This window comes from Theropithecus gelada, chromosome 5, assembly GCF_003255815.1.
Source record: "Theropithecus gelada isolate Dixy chromosome 5, Tgel_1.0, whole genome shotgun sequence".
NCBI lineage: Eukaryota > Metazoa > Chordata > Mammalia > Primates > Cercopithecidae > Theropithecus > Theropithecus gelada.
Window position 1 is genome coordinate 43,664,258 of NC_037672.1, and position 13,726 is coordinate 43,677,983.

A 13,726-nucleotide genomic window follows, 5' to 3' on the forward strand; every position below is an offset into this window, starting at 1 on the left:
TCTCAGAGCATATCATTAAATTGATTTCCACAGAAGCTTGCAATAATTACTGCATGTCTACTTCATCATACCCTCATAAGGATTAACATTTTTATCTATGCTAGTTTTAGAGGTGAAAATGGTAGAGCATTACTATTTTAATTCGTTAGATTATTTGATAACCAAAGAGTGTGAAGCCAAAGCCCTTTCCTGCTATTCCTACTTATGTCTTGTCTCCCATGCCTATACCCCCTGCTTCTTCATGGGAAGTTGCCAGGAAGCCTGTAAGAATTCTTGGTTTTCTCAGCACCGTTACAGAAAATCTTAATGATGATGATCTTAATTAAAATTGCTCAAGAAATTTATTTTTTTTAGTTGACAACTTCTCTGATAAAATCCTCCAGTAACTTCTAATTACCTTCATTATTAAGCCCAAACTCTTCTTTACCATATCTAAGTCATTACATTTTCTGGCCACCACCTCATTTCCATGGTCATCTCTCCTTCCTCTATTTCATATTTTATAGTCAAACAACACAGAACTGCCCACGGTTTTTGCACACATAGTCATTGTCATTTCTTTTTCTCGGCCGAAGATCTCTCCTGTCCTCTGGCTGTATTACCTTTCCCCTCTTTTCTCCTTCTTCTCCTCAGCTTCATATCCTCTGACAAGCTTCCATCTCTATTCAGCATTATTTAACATATTTTCATGCTATGATTTTTTTCTATGTCACAATATCAACTTCTCTGTAAATACTTACCCATTGACTGGATTGGGTAACCTTCCTCTGCTTCCCAATAGCTCCCTGTGTTAACTGGTGAATTATAATGATATGTCTGTTTATCTGAATAAGACAAGAAATCCTTGAAGGCATAGACCAGATCTTCTTCATCTTGTATTCTTAGGAACTAACACAGTGCCATTGATTATTACATAGTACCAGATATGTAATAAACATGTTTAAATGAATTAATGACTGAGAGAATGAATTATTAACCTTGAGGAGGAAATGCAACATTTTTCCCTGTAAAGTGGATGAAAAAGAAGAAATATTATTAGGTTGGTGCAAAAGTAATTGCGGTTTTTGCCATTAAAAGTAACAGATTCAGTAAAGATTCTATCAGAACAAAAGAAACATCTCTAGGTATTCGATATGGAAGAGATTTAACTTAGCATATTAGAGCCCAGGGAAACAAAGATCACAGCGTTGAGCATAAGCAGACACTGGCTCCTCAGTGTTCCATTTTTCCCCTAGAAATGCAACTGGGCAAGAACTAGGTGGATGCAGCTCAGACGGTGAGCATGATATCACTGCTGAGGAGCCCCAAACGAACGCTTCTGCCTCTTTATGGATTTGTGAGCCAAATGGAGGAACTCCAAATGGAGGAACTCCAAAAATTATGACAGTGAAAAAGATCTGACCTAACTGACCCCATCTTGCTTCTAACCTCCCAAGCTGTCCTTGTTCATTACTGGGCATAGGCCAACTAACTTTCAGAAGAATTTATAGTTTAACTTTGAAACAAAGATAATAACAGCTCTTTTCTGAAACAAATTCCTTTCTTGTCTGGGGTCCAGGCTGCCTTTGTAATATAAACAAATTAGCCATAAGATTACAAATTATGGCTTAGGAGTCATAAAGCCACAGACCACAAGGTTCTGAACCTCCCCAATTGCTCCTAGGAATAACATCACTATTGTAAAACCTAAGATTGATGCTTGAAATATTTTTCAGACCCTGCATTCTGATATACCAGCTGGTGCCACCCAGATTGGCAATCTGGCTCAACCAGTTCTGTGATCCAACCCAGGAACAGAAGACAGCAAGAAGAACACACTTGGACCTCCTATGACTTCATCTCTGACTCAACCAATCAGCACTCCCTACTCCTTGTCCCCTACCCACCAAATTATCCTTTAAAAACCCCAGTCTCCAAATTTTCAGGGAGACTTATTTGAATAATGAAACCCTGGTCTCTCATTCAGTGGGCTCTGTGTGAATCGAACCTTTTCTCTATTACAATTCCCCTGTCTTGATAAATTGGCTTTATCTGGGCAGCAGGCAAGGAAAACCTATTGGGGAGTCATAGGGGAAGTAAAAGGAGTTGGCAGGTATGGAGTCAAAATGGAGAGAAGTGCCTTAGGCAAGTCCTCTACTGAAGTCTGGGAGGAAGTTCCTGGAAAGTGATGAAGACCCCTTGGGCCTAATAAAAATGCCTCCATGAAAGAGCATGGCTAGTCCTGGGGTGCCTGATTCCTTGACTGCAGTTCCCTCCAGAAAACTACAATGGACTGGCAGTGCAACAAGTCTGGTGAGGGGAGGGCGACTTCCCCCCTGGGAGGCCTCTCCACCCTTGCTGTGGTTTAGCCTGAAAGATCACACATAGAATTTGGGAGTTGAGCTGGACTCCTTACAGGGAAACTGCTAGCATTCAAGAGTTTAATTATATGGGTATTGTAGAAAAATGCCAGGATAATCTCAGCTGCCTGTAGCACCAAATTGGAAGGCTGGCAGGAAAACACCCAGAAGGTGGAAAAACCTCGCATTTGCCTTCTGCCAAAACCCGTATGTGTGGCCCTGCTGCTTATGAGGAATGATGGTTTCTGCTTCTTTTTGGCCTACCCCATATTGCATAAAAGATGTATTGAAATCTTACCTGAAATCCAGCTAGTGGAATTTAAGTAAATATAATCTCCATGGTTCTAGCTCATGTGATATAAAGTAACAGGCAAAAAATGGGAAAAAAAATCTGAGTTGCCCATAAATAAACCAGCACAGTACAGAAGACAATGTATGGGGATAAAGAAGAGGAAATATTTTTGCCAGACAAACTAAATACCATCTAAAATGCAGGAAGCCAACTTGGAAGTTGTGGAATTGGAAATGAGATGGCTAGGAATAGTTCAAATGATTACTTTAAAACTGTGAACAAGTAATTCACAAAAACAATTGATGCTAAGAACCTTATAAAGTGAAAAGCTTAATCTTACTAGTAATCACAGAGATAAAACACACATATATCCGATTTTTACTCACTTAAAGAATTTTAAGTGCTATCAGTGCTACTTTGGTCACTGATCATGTATGGTCTCACATTTGGTGATATAAGCTACTCAGCGTGCCAAGTACAGGAAAAAACAGTTGTTCTTGTTTATGTTCACTGTCATTGGAATCTATTGTTCTCACTATTTTCAAAATTGATTTGTCAAAGTGCATCAAGAAACTTAAAACGTTATTTTCTTTAGCTCCCGAATTCTATCTTTCAAAACGCATTCTAAATAAAAAGTTAGAGTTGCTGGTCAGTAATAATCTAAATAACCACCAGTAAGGGAAAGTTGAAGATAAATAATAGAGTGTCTAAAAAGAGGAATAATATGGAACCATGAAAAATCAGATGCTGGAAATCAATTCTGTGACATTACCTAAGTGAATTTTATAATATTAAGGGGTATTTTATAAGATAACATGCACATTATTCCTGTTATATGCATAAAAATAAGATTGGGAGGAAAAGCACCAAAAAGCTGATCACCAGTTTTCTGTGTGATGGTATTATGGGTGCCTTTTTTCTCCACACTGTTTTTGTTTGTTTGTCTGCTTTTGTGAGTTCTATAATAAATATGTTTTACTTATTGAGTTGCTTTGAAAATTCATTTGACATTTTGGCTTATAAATATGAAATCAAACTCATCTGTACGGTTGCGTGATTCAACAGTTGTCCAGCAGCTCCCATCAGACCAAGCAGGGAATTAGGAAACCAAGAGTTTGTTTCCATTTAAGCTGTGTGACGTTTAGCAAAACAAGTTGGCAGAAGGGCCAAAGGTTTAGGGAGTTGAGAGTGTGACACCATGTTATCTGCCCTGGATAGAAGCAAAAATTGTATCTGTTAGGATGCGAGACGAACACTGAAGTAAAATGAAGGAATTGAGGGACTGAGAATCCTAATGCAATTTTTCTTTCAAGATGAAACAACCCTAGGAAACAGAAAAGTCCAGAGTGTAGCTGAGGTATCGAATGCTGCAGTCATGGAGATGCTTGGAAGATATGATGCAGGACATACAGTCTACATGGTCCTGCAGGTCCTTTGGGATTACTCCAACATTTGAGGAAAGAGCAGGACACAATAAGGATCCTAAGTCCTCAATGGATGCAGAGGGGTGCCCTGGAGCAGGTGGTGGCCTGGCCTGAGCAGCACACAGGAAGTGACATGAAGAGATGAGAATTGCAGCACTGTCTCTACACTTGAAGTTCTCAGGGTGTCTTACTTTTAAAATAAATGCTTACAACTTTGATTTTTAACATTTTTAATTATCATCACTTCCTCAGAAATGTGTTCTGATGTAACCAATTTTCCTGTGGTACCTTTATGATTCCTTAGCTTCTGAAGGGGAAGAGGTTACAGTATCAGTTAATTTACTTCCCAGCTATCATTGCAGTGATTAATGACTGGCCATATGGAGAATCTGCTTTTAATTTTTTTTCTCGTTAAAATCGTACAAGAAATGTTGACAGTACCAATTGCTTCTGAACAGACATTTCAGGTTCAGGAATAGTTGAGAACCATTCTGTGGATGGTTGCTCCAGTGAATAGTTTTCAAATTATATGAAATTGGTTTTTTGTTAAAAGTGGAAAAGTTGTCCTAAAAATGCATTAATTTTATTAAATTGTTTAGAGACTTGGAGTTCTCTTATGACTGAGCCAGCTAGCATCTTGGGAAAGGATAGAAGACAAGACTACCCTCACTGCCTACTGTATACACTGGGCTAGTGCGAAATAATTCTCTATCATTATGATAATCTATCCATCCTCAAGGTGGTAAAATTGAAGCAGGGGCTTCAGTGAAGTCAAATGGGCCTAGAAGTAGTTGTGATGTCAAGGGAGAGGGTTCAAGGGAGAGAGAGTAATTCTGGTCAGAGTTCCTATCAGCATTATTTTCTCAAGGTAGACATTATCTGCACGAGATGTCTTCTTCACTGATGTTTCCAGCACCTCCGTTTCCAGCTCCTCTATGTGGAGTCTCATTTCAGCAGAGGAGCCTGAACTTCTTAGAAAGTAGTTCAAGACTTCAAGAGCCAGAAAGCAGAAGCAGCCAGTCTGCCTAAAGGTCGGACTCAGAAGTTTCATAATGTCATTTTTAACTATTCTATTAGTCAAATTAGGTACAAGCAGTTGAGAGTCAAGAAGGGGAGATGGCCATGAGTACAGAGAGGAAAGGAATTGACGGCACTGGCCATTTTTCCTGAGACATCCTATGAGAAGTGCAGAGAGTTATAAGGGGTATGGAAAAGAAGCTGCAGCAGATTGAGAAAGAGATCAGAAAATGACTTGAATAAAAAGGTCATATGATAGAAAAATAAGCACTACTTTTGGCATCACCCTTCTTTCACTGAGTGTCCATATACATCCTTACCTATGCTTGATGGTGAAGATATAAAAATGATTCAATATGGGCAATGCTATAAGCTTGCTTGTGTTCCCTACACCCCAAAATTTATTAAGTTGAAATTCTAACCCTCAGTAACTGAGAACGTGACTTCATTTGGAGATAGGGTCTTTAAAGAGGATAATTGTGGCTCATGCCTGTAATCCCAGCACTTTGGGTGGCTGAAATGGGTGGATCACTTGAGGTCAGGGGTTCGAGACAAGCCTGGCAAATATGGTGAAACCCTGTCTCTACTAAAAATACAAAAATTAACCAGGCACAGTGGCAAGTGCCTGTAATCCCAACTACTTGGGAGGCTGAGGCACGAGAATTGCTTGAACCTAGGAAGTGGAGGTTGCAGTGAGTTGAGATCATGCTGCTGCACTCCAGGCCTGGCTAGCGCAAGACTCTGTCTCAAATAATAATAAAAATAAAATAAAATAAAGAGGTAAATAAAGTAAAATGATGTCATATGGGCAGATATTATGCATTGCAAGAAAGGGGCCATCCGCAAGCCAGATAGAGAGGCCACAGAAGACGGCAAACCTGCTGACACCTTGATTTTAGACTTCCATCCTCTAGACTTGTGAAACAGTAAATTTCCATTGTTGAAGCCACCCAGTCTGTGGTACTTTGTTACGGAGGTCCCAGCAAGCTGACTGAATACAGTATACTCAAGACACTTAAACTGCATGGATGATGTAGACAAATAAGTAGATTTTTCAATATAGTGTGATAATACCTCCAATAGGGGTAGACACAGGATGCCATGAGAATGTAGAAAAAGGACACCATATTCTCTTACTTTAGATTCTTCTTTAAAATAATGTATTATTGCTTTTTCTGATGATGAAATGAGACATTTTACATAAAGCCCTGAAATAATAGGTGTCTATTATATATTGGTTCTTTAGCTCCTTCCTTCAAACCTATTATATACATACATAATATTTTTTTCTCCTTCTACCCATGGAAAGAAAAAAAAGTAGAAAGTCAGAGTGGAAGCATATGAAAAACACACCACTGACCCTGGGGACTGTATGCACACCCAACCGTGAGGCAGAAGCCTCATTTTGGCAGCTCTGGGTCACTTAGGAGTTTTCCACAACAAAAGGGTTACTAATTCTGAAGCCTTATGAAGCTGTGTGTTGGAACTAGGATGGTTCTGAAGACATTTTAAAATATTCTGGATGAGTTCATTCTTCTCAAGTTAAGAGGAATTTTCTCCAGATTAGTTCAAGTTGTGACTGAAAGCAAAAATTAGTAAATAGACTTTCTCATTATTTAAAAATAATAATTCATGAAAATATAATGTTTAAGCCAATACTAATGGCTATTTAAAGGATTTATTTTATCCAAGTTTATCAATGATGAGAGGTTTTTAAAAAAGAATTTTGATGAAAGAAATTTAACTTGGGAAATCTTGCTGGAAGTTGATTTCTAAGATTAAGTTAGCATTAATGCATATGATTCATCAGGGAGGAGTTATTTACATTTCTGATTTATCATTTTAATTAAGCAATGCTCAGTGATGATCCAGGGCAGATACATAGGGTAAAGGTTATAGGTATGTGAAGTATTAGGCCAGGCTCTATGATTTGCTGCAGAGGGACAAGCCCAGAGTCATATCCAAATAGATAGGAAATAAATGCTTTTGTAGTCAGTGCTGACAAAAATAATGCTTGGAATAAAAATATCCTTGCTCATTCTATATGTTTTTTTGGATTCCCTCCAATAAACTCCCTTGGCAAATAAAGATATTAAACACAGAAACGAAATGGCACATTGGGGCCTCTCTAAAAAATCGCATTCTAAGCAAATCCCAGAAATTTGAAAGCATTCTGTAAAAGTTCCTCTAATATGCCTTTGACACAAGAACAACCTTGCTTATACTTGTTGGACTGGCTTCTCTCACCCCTGTCAGTTCAATAAATGACCCCTTTGAGGGAAGTTCAGAATAGTTGTTTATCTATAAGTCCCACACTTTTTATTAAAGAGGGATGAATTCCCAGTGTTCACATTTTAAAATGCAAGACAGATTGCAGCACCTATAGATGATGATTCCACTGGCAACAGGCAGCACCTGAGGATCTGTGTGCCCTGTCACTGGGTCTGTGGGATCCCTCGGACTGCTCTGCCATTGGCTGGTATTCATTGTCATTCCGGCTGCTCTTGCCCTGCATTCTGCCTCAGTGAAATACTCAACACGTTCTTCCTCACATGCTGCTTTCCTTCCAGCAAGGCTCATCTCTGAACCACATTATACACCAGCAAATACCATTTTCAATCTGTCTCACAAGATTTGCAGCTGGGACAAATAATACACAAGTTCTTAATTCCCAGAGTCTGGAAATTATACTCTAGTTACTAAAAATCTCTCCCCAAATTACAGTCAGTTTGAAGTGACATGTTTATGTTGTTCTGTGTGATAAAAATACCTCTACAGTGACAGGTTAGGTGCTAAGTGTTCTGCTTGTGAGTGCTACATACAATATAATAGTTGTGTGTCTCAGATAATGTGACGAATAACATGTGTTTCAACCTTCTCTATTATGATAACCTAATATGCCCTCCAAAGGTTTGGTGATGCCAGGAGAGGAAATGTTCATTAGTCTACCAGTACCTTAGGAGTTCTTGTACGCAAACAACAGAAGTTGGCTCTAGTTAACATAAAAAGAAATAGGACTTATAAGAAGGATATAGGCTAGATCATAGAATCAACCGTAAAGGAAGAGGTCAGAGCTTGCTAAAAGTGCATGATCTTTTGAGAGACTGGGTAGAGAAGACAGCCCAAGTCTTCAAGTTCAACTCGTTCTACAGATATGGACCCAGCTACATATGCATAATTACTACCACTGCCAGAATCTGCCCTTCAGCTTCCGTGAATATTTCTAACTGCTCCTCTGCCCTTCTATCATTTTATCAGGATTCCAGGTGCTGAACAAAAGGATCAAATTGGCTGATCCTATTTCATATGCCACTAGCTGCCAGAGATCAGAGAGAGGGAATAACTCCCTGCTTTAGGATATGGAAAATGCCTTCAATATAAAATATTCAGATGCTTGGCAGCCAAATAATGAAACTTCAACAAAGGACCTTCTCTCAAATTCATAAAATTGTGTTAATATTTCTAGTAATACTTAACAAAAAGTTTAGCTGACCTTGACATGATCTCCCTCACCAGTTGCACCACCATGCCAAAATAATTGTTTTCCATTAAGTCTGTATGTCAATTAAGGTCATCATATTTCACCTATAATTTTATTCATGATATTATGGAAAAGCAAATAGACTTTCCTAAAATCTTATCCCTGAGGATCTATTACAGCTGTGGCAAGTTTCCACTTCCTGAGTAATTACTATATGCAGGGCACTGGGCTAGGTAATTTATATGCAGCATCTTATTTAGTCCTCACAAGGCCCTTTCAAACTCTGCATTACTCACTTCATTTTCCATGTAAAGAAAATGAAATTCAAAAATCTACGTAATGGTCTCAAATACAGCAAACTGTTTACAGGCAGAGCCAGGATGATAACCTAGGATTTACTGATTTCTCCTTCCTTCCTGCTTTACTTCTTTCCTTCTTTTCTTCTATGTCAAAGTCTCTGTTTAAGATATTTTCACCACTCTGTATGGCTAATCAGCAGTGTAAAAGACTGTGAATCCTACCTCACACACAAAAAAATCAATTTTTTTCTGAACATATGTATTTAGTCACCATCGTCAAGGATTCTCTGTGACATAGACTGGTTGGCTTTTAAATTTTAAAAAATTATTCGATACTTTTACTCAAATATGAAAACCTATTTAGAAAGCTATAGACTCTTGACTGTGTCAGAGAAACAGAATAGAAACTACAATGCTCTGAGAACAAGAGGAGCAGGAGCTTGTCAATGTGGGTTTACAGTTGGCATCCCTCACTTGGAGTCAGAGCAGAGTAGAAAAGCATCTGTCATCAAATGTGACAAAGGCCACTGCCCTAGTTAAACTGTTGTGAACTGGGGCACTTGAGTCTGAGTAATTCAGGACTTTTATTTTCAGCCCATGTCCCCAATCATTCCTGTTGAAATGAAGGCCATCTCTTGCCACTAAATGTGCCTTTTGCCCTTAGTAATAATCTGCAACTTTCATCCAAACAGTAAAGACAGAAAAATGGAAAATGTTACATTCTCAGATAAAGGAAAAAAAGATATATTTCTCATTGTGCACTCCAAATGCGTTTTCTTTCACTTTCTCATTTGTTCTGTAACAGCTTTTACTGACTGCAGATACATTTCACAAAGTATATAATAAATTTAAAAGGAAAATATCTTCATTCCACACAAATCCATACAATGTATACACCTCTTGGAATTGGGGGAGAGAATGATATTTTGTGAAATTTTTTTACACAAATGCTAACTAGATCTAGATGTGCATCATTCATTTCAATTACAGTTCAGAAATGAACCCAGGAGTCATACAGGTACCACTATAATCCACTTAGACATTCTGGATTCTTCTATCTTTTTACAGTATTTTTTTTTTTTTTTGCCTTGTAGGTAAAGCCCATTGGCCCTGTCTAGTATTGGCCAAGATGAAAAAGAAAAGATAAGCCCTAGTAGAATGAACAGTAGACACGTTGCTGCTTAGTTACAGACAGTGTTATGTGGTGATTATGGGCTCTGGAATCAAGCTTCCTTTATTCAAATCCTAGTCGTTGGCTGTGTAACCTTTGCCAAGTGATTTAGCCTCTCTGTTACTCAGTAGCCTCACCTATTAAATGGAGGTGATGATAAGTGTACTTCATAAAATTACAGTGAGGATTAAACATGAGCTAATAAATGTAAAGCATCCAGGCCAGCCCATGGTAAATCCTCAGTAAATATCAAAATTGTGAAAACTTACTGTGTGTATTTTCTCCGTCATGATTCTTCCAAAACATTTGTTAGTTACCAAGCATTCAATTACAGAGATGAACAATAATCTACTTAACAATTGTCATAAAGTTTTAGAAGTTTTTTCCAATTTTTCACAGTTATATATTTACCTAATTTTTCAGATTAACCTTAGAATCAATTTGTCAACTTTCTAAAAAAATGCCTCTTGGATTTTAACTGAGATTATATTAAACATACACATTTATTTGAGGGAGATTCGCTTATGAAGTCCAATCTTCTCATCCAGGGATATAGTTTATCTTTCTGTAAATTTAAGTCTGCTTAAAATAAACTTCTAATGTTTTGTAATTATTTTCATATAAATCATCTGTATTTCTTTGTACATTAATTCTTTGGTGTTTTACAACTCTGTCATTAGGAACTATTAAATATAATTTACTCTTATTTCTTGCTGTTATGGAATATTTAGTAGTTTCTTTATGTCACTTTTAAATATAGAGGTTATAATTTTTCACAGTAAAAAATATCAAACCTTTACTGTGTATGACTGTTTTTATACACAGGAAAACATCAACTTACATGCTGAATTTAGAGCAATTTTTAGTTTTATCTTTTTAAAAGTAAAAGCACTTTCCAAAGAGGAAAAAAAATTAGGTGGCTCATGCCTGTAAGCCCAGCACTTTAGGAGGCCGAGGTGGGTGGATCACGAGGTCAGGAGATCGAGACCATCCTGGCTAATACGGTGAAACCCTGTATCTATTAAAAATACAAAAAAATCAGCCGGGTGTGGTGGTGGGTGCCTGTAGTCCCAGCTACTTGGGAGGCTGAGGTAGGAGAATGGTGTGAACCAGGGAGGCGGAGCTTGCAGTGAGCCGAGATCACACCACTGCACTCCAGCCTGGGTGACAGAGTGAGACTCTGTCTCAAAAAAAAAAAAAAAAATTAGGTCCATAATATAAGTATACTTCTAGGCAAAGGGGTGATTTTACAGAGAAATCATTACGATAAATGGCATTCTTGCTTCACCATGAAGGATCGCAGCCCGAATAGAAAGATCAAGAACTTAAGAAAATTCTGTGCTAATTAATATGTCTACTAATGGGTTATTAGACCATAACAGTCTAACATTTACTACAATCCTGCCTTCTTTTCCACATACTCCTACCTTAGAATTCTTCTCATACTTCTTTAATTATTTCATATTAATTGATTGCTTATTGTTTATTTTTGTCCACTGCCAATGTATTTCCATTAGGGCTACAACCTTCAGCTGTCTTGTTCACCACAGTGACCAATGTCCAATCACAGTCTTATTCGTTTATGTATTCATTAATTGAATAAATAAATATTAGTCTCCTATTCCTTATCAGGAACTGTTGCATATAGACAAGGTCTTTGACCTCAGAGTGTTTATTTTCTGTGGATTTGGGGAAGGATAGAAAACAAATAACCAAATAAATAACATAATTTCAAGTAATTATAACAGCTACTGCATAGGGTGGACTGAGCAAATCTGGGTGGATGTACTGTTGGAAAAAAAAAAAAAGCCAGTGAAGGCCTCTCTGAGTCGGTAACATATGAACGGAGAAGTGTAACATGAAAGATCTGAGGGGAAAACGTTGCAAGAAGACTGAATTTCTATAAAGATCCTGAGGTGGATAAACTTGGTGGTTTGAGAAGCAGCAATAAAACCAGTGACCAAGAGAGAGAATGGAAGGAGATGATGTCACAAAGTCAAGACACAGTGAGATTGTGCAGGCAAGGCCTTCTTGTGTCACACTTTTCAAACTTAGTTGTGCATGTAAATCATCTGGAATCTGGTTAAAATGCACACTGATTCAGGAAGCCTGGGCCAGGGCCTGAGATTCTGAATTCCTAATAAGCTTCCAAGGGAAGCTAATGCTGTTGTTCTGCGGACCACTCTGAAAAGGAATCTTCTGAGTTATAAAAAGGAGGTTGAGTTTTATTGTAAATATGAATAAAAGCCATGAAAGGGCCTTGGGATGACATAATTGCTTTTCATTTTCAAAGGATCGCACTAGTGTGTAGAAAAGCCTGTGGAGGTGAAAGCGTGGAAGCAGAAAGCCAGTTAGGAAACTGCTTCCGTGAGGCAACAGAGGAGGGTGGTTTGGAGTAGTCTGAGCAATGAAGGAGCCCAGGACACATGGTGACGTTTGGGACATGTTTTGATTACATAGTCAAAATAATTGATAGACTAGATGTTGGATGTGAAAGTCAGAGTAATCAAGACTGTCTAGTATTAAATGGACCAGTGAGTGATTTGTGGTTCTTGTTATAAAGATGAGAAAATATGGAAGAGGGCCAGGTAGTACAGGATAGAAGTCAAGGGTTTGGTTTCAGATATGCTATTATTGAGAATATCGTATTAACGATCAAATAGAAATATTAAGTATAAGTTGTTAAGAGCTTAGGGAAGAGTATTGAATGTAGATGGAAATTTAGGGGTCATTCGATTTTGAAGTTATCCAATAAAATGAGCTCATCTAGCAAGGGAGAATTAGAGAAGATATTTAAGTCTGAGAAGAAGAGGAAAGGTCAGCCAAGGAGACTGAAAAGAAGCTACTTGTGAGGTAGGAAAATAATTCAAGAACATGTGACACTCTAGAATTTAAGTGAAGAAGTGCTTCAGCATAGTGGCTAATGGAGATTGGGTAATCAAATAAGTACCTGTCAGGGTTCAGATGAAATGAAACTGAGAATTGACCACTGAATGTTGCAAGACATGGGCATTGTTGCTAACTTGACAAAAGTGGTCTTGGTAAATAGGGTGATAAATTGTTGCCTAGAATGTAGGAAAGCAAGAATGGGAAATGATAAAGTAGAAGCAGACAATAGAAAACTCCTTCAAGAATTTTTGCAATAAAAAAAGAGAATGAGCCATAACTGGAGAAAGATGTTAAATCAAAGGAGTTTTATTTTAAGATAAGAGTTATTGAAACATGTTCATGTGCTGACATAAATGATAGGTGATGAGAAAATATGGATTATGCAGGTGGAGGGGCTGGCTGTGGAGAAAAGAGAGAGATGAGAAGAAAATAAGAGTATATATGGGTAAAGGTGCATGTAAGTTGAGAGAGAAGAAAGTGGGAAGATAAGCACTTTCCTTCTAGATGATTCTGTTTTGCAATAAAATAAGAATAAACAAACAGTAGAACATGAGGAAGGAGTGTTGGGGATTTGAGCGGTGAAAAATTTGTGTGATATATTCATCTCAGATAGCATGGAGGCAAATTTAAGAGAATGTAGTGGGATTCAAGGGTAGTACTGAGGGACCATTTAAGGCATGGTAATACAATAAATATGAAGTGGGATTTCTTCTAGTAACATTCACCTACTTAGGGAGAAAATGGCAAGGTTGCTGAGGATACATGCAAGAAAGAAATTATAGTAATGAGCCATGGCATCTAAACCAAGTAAGAA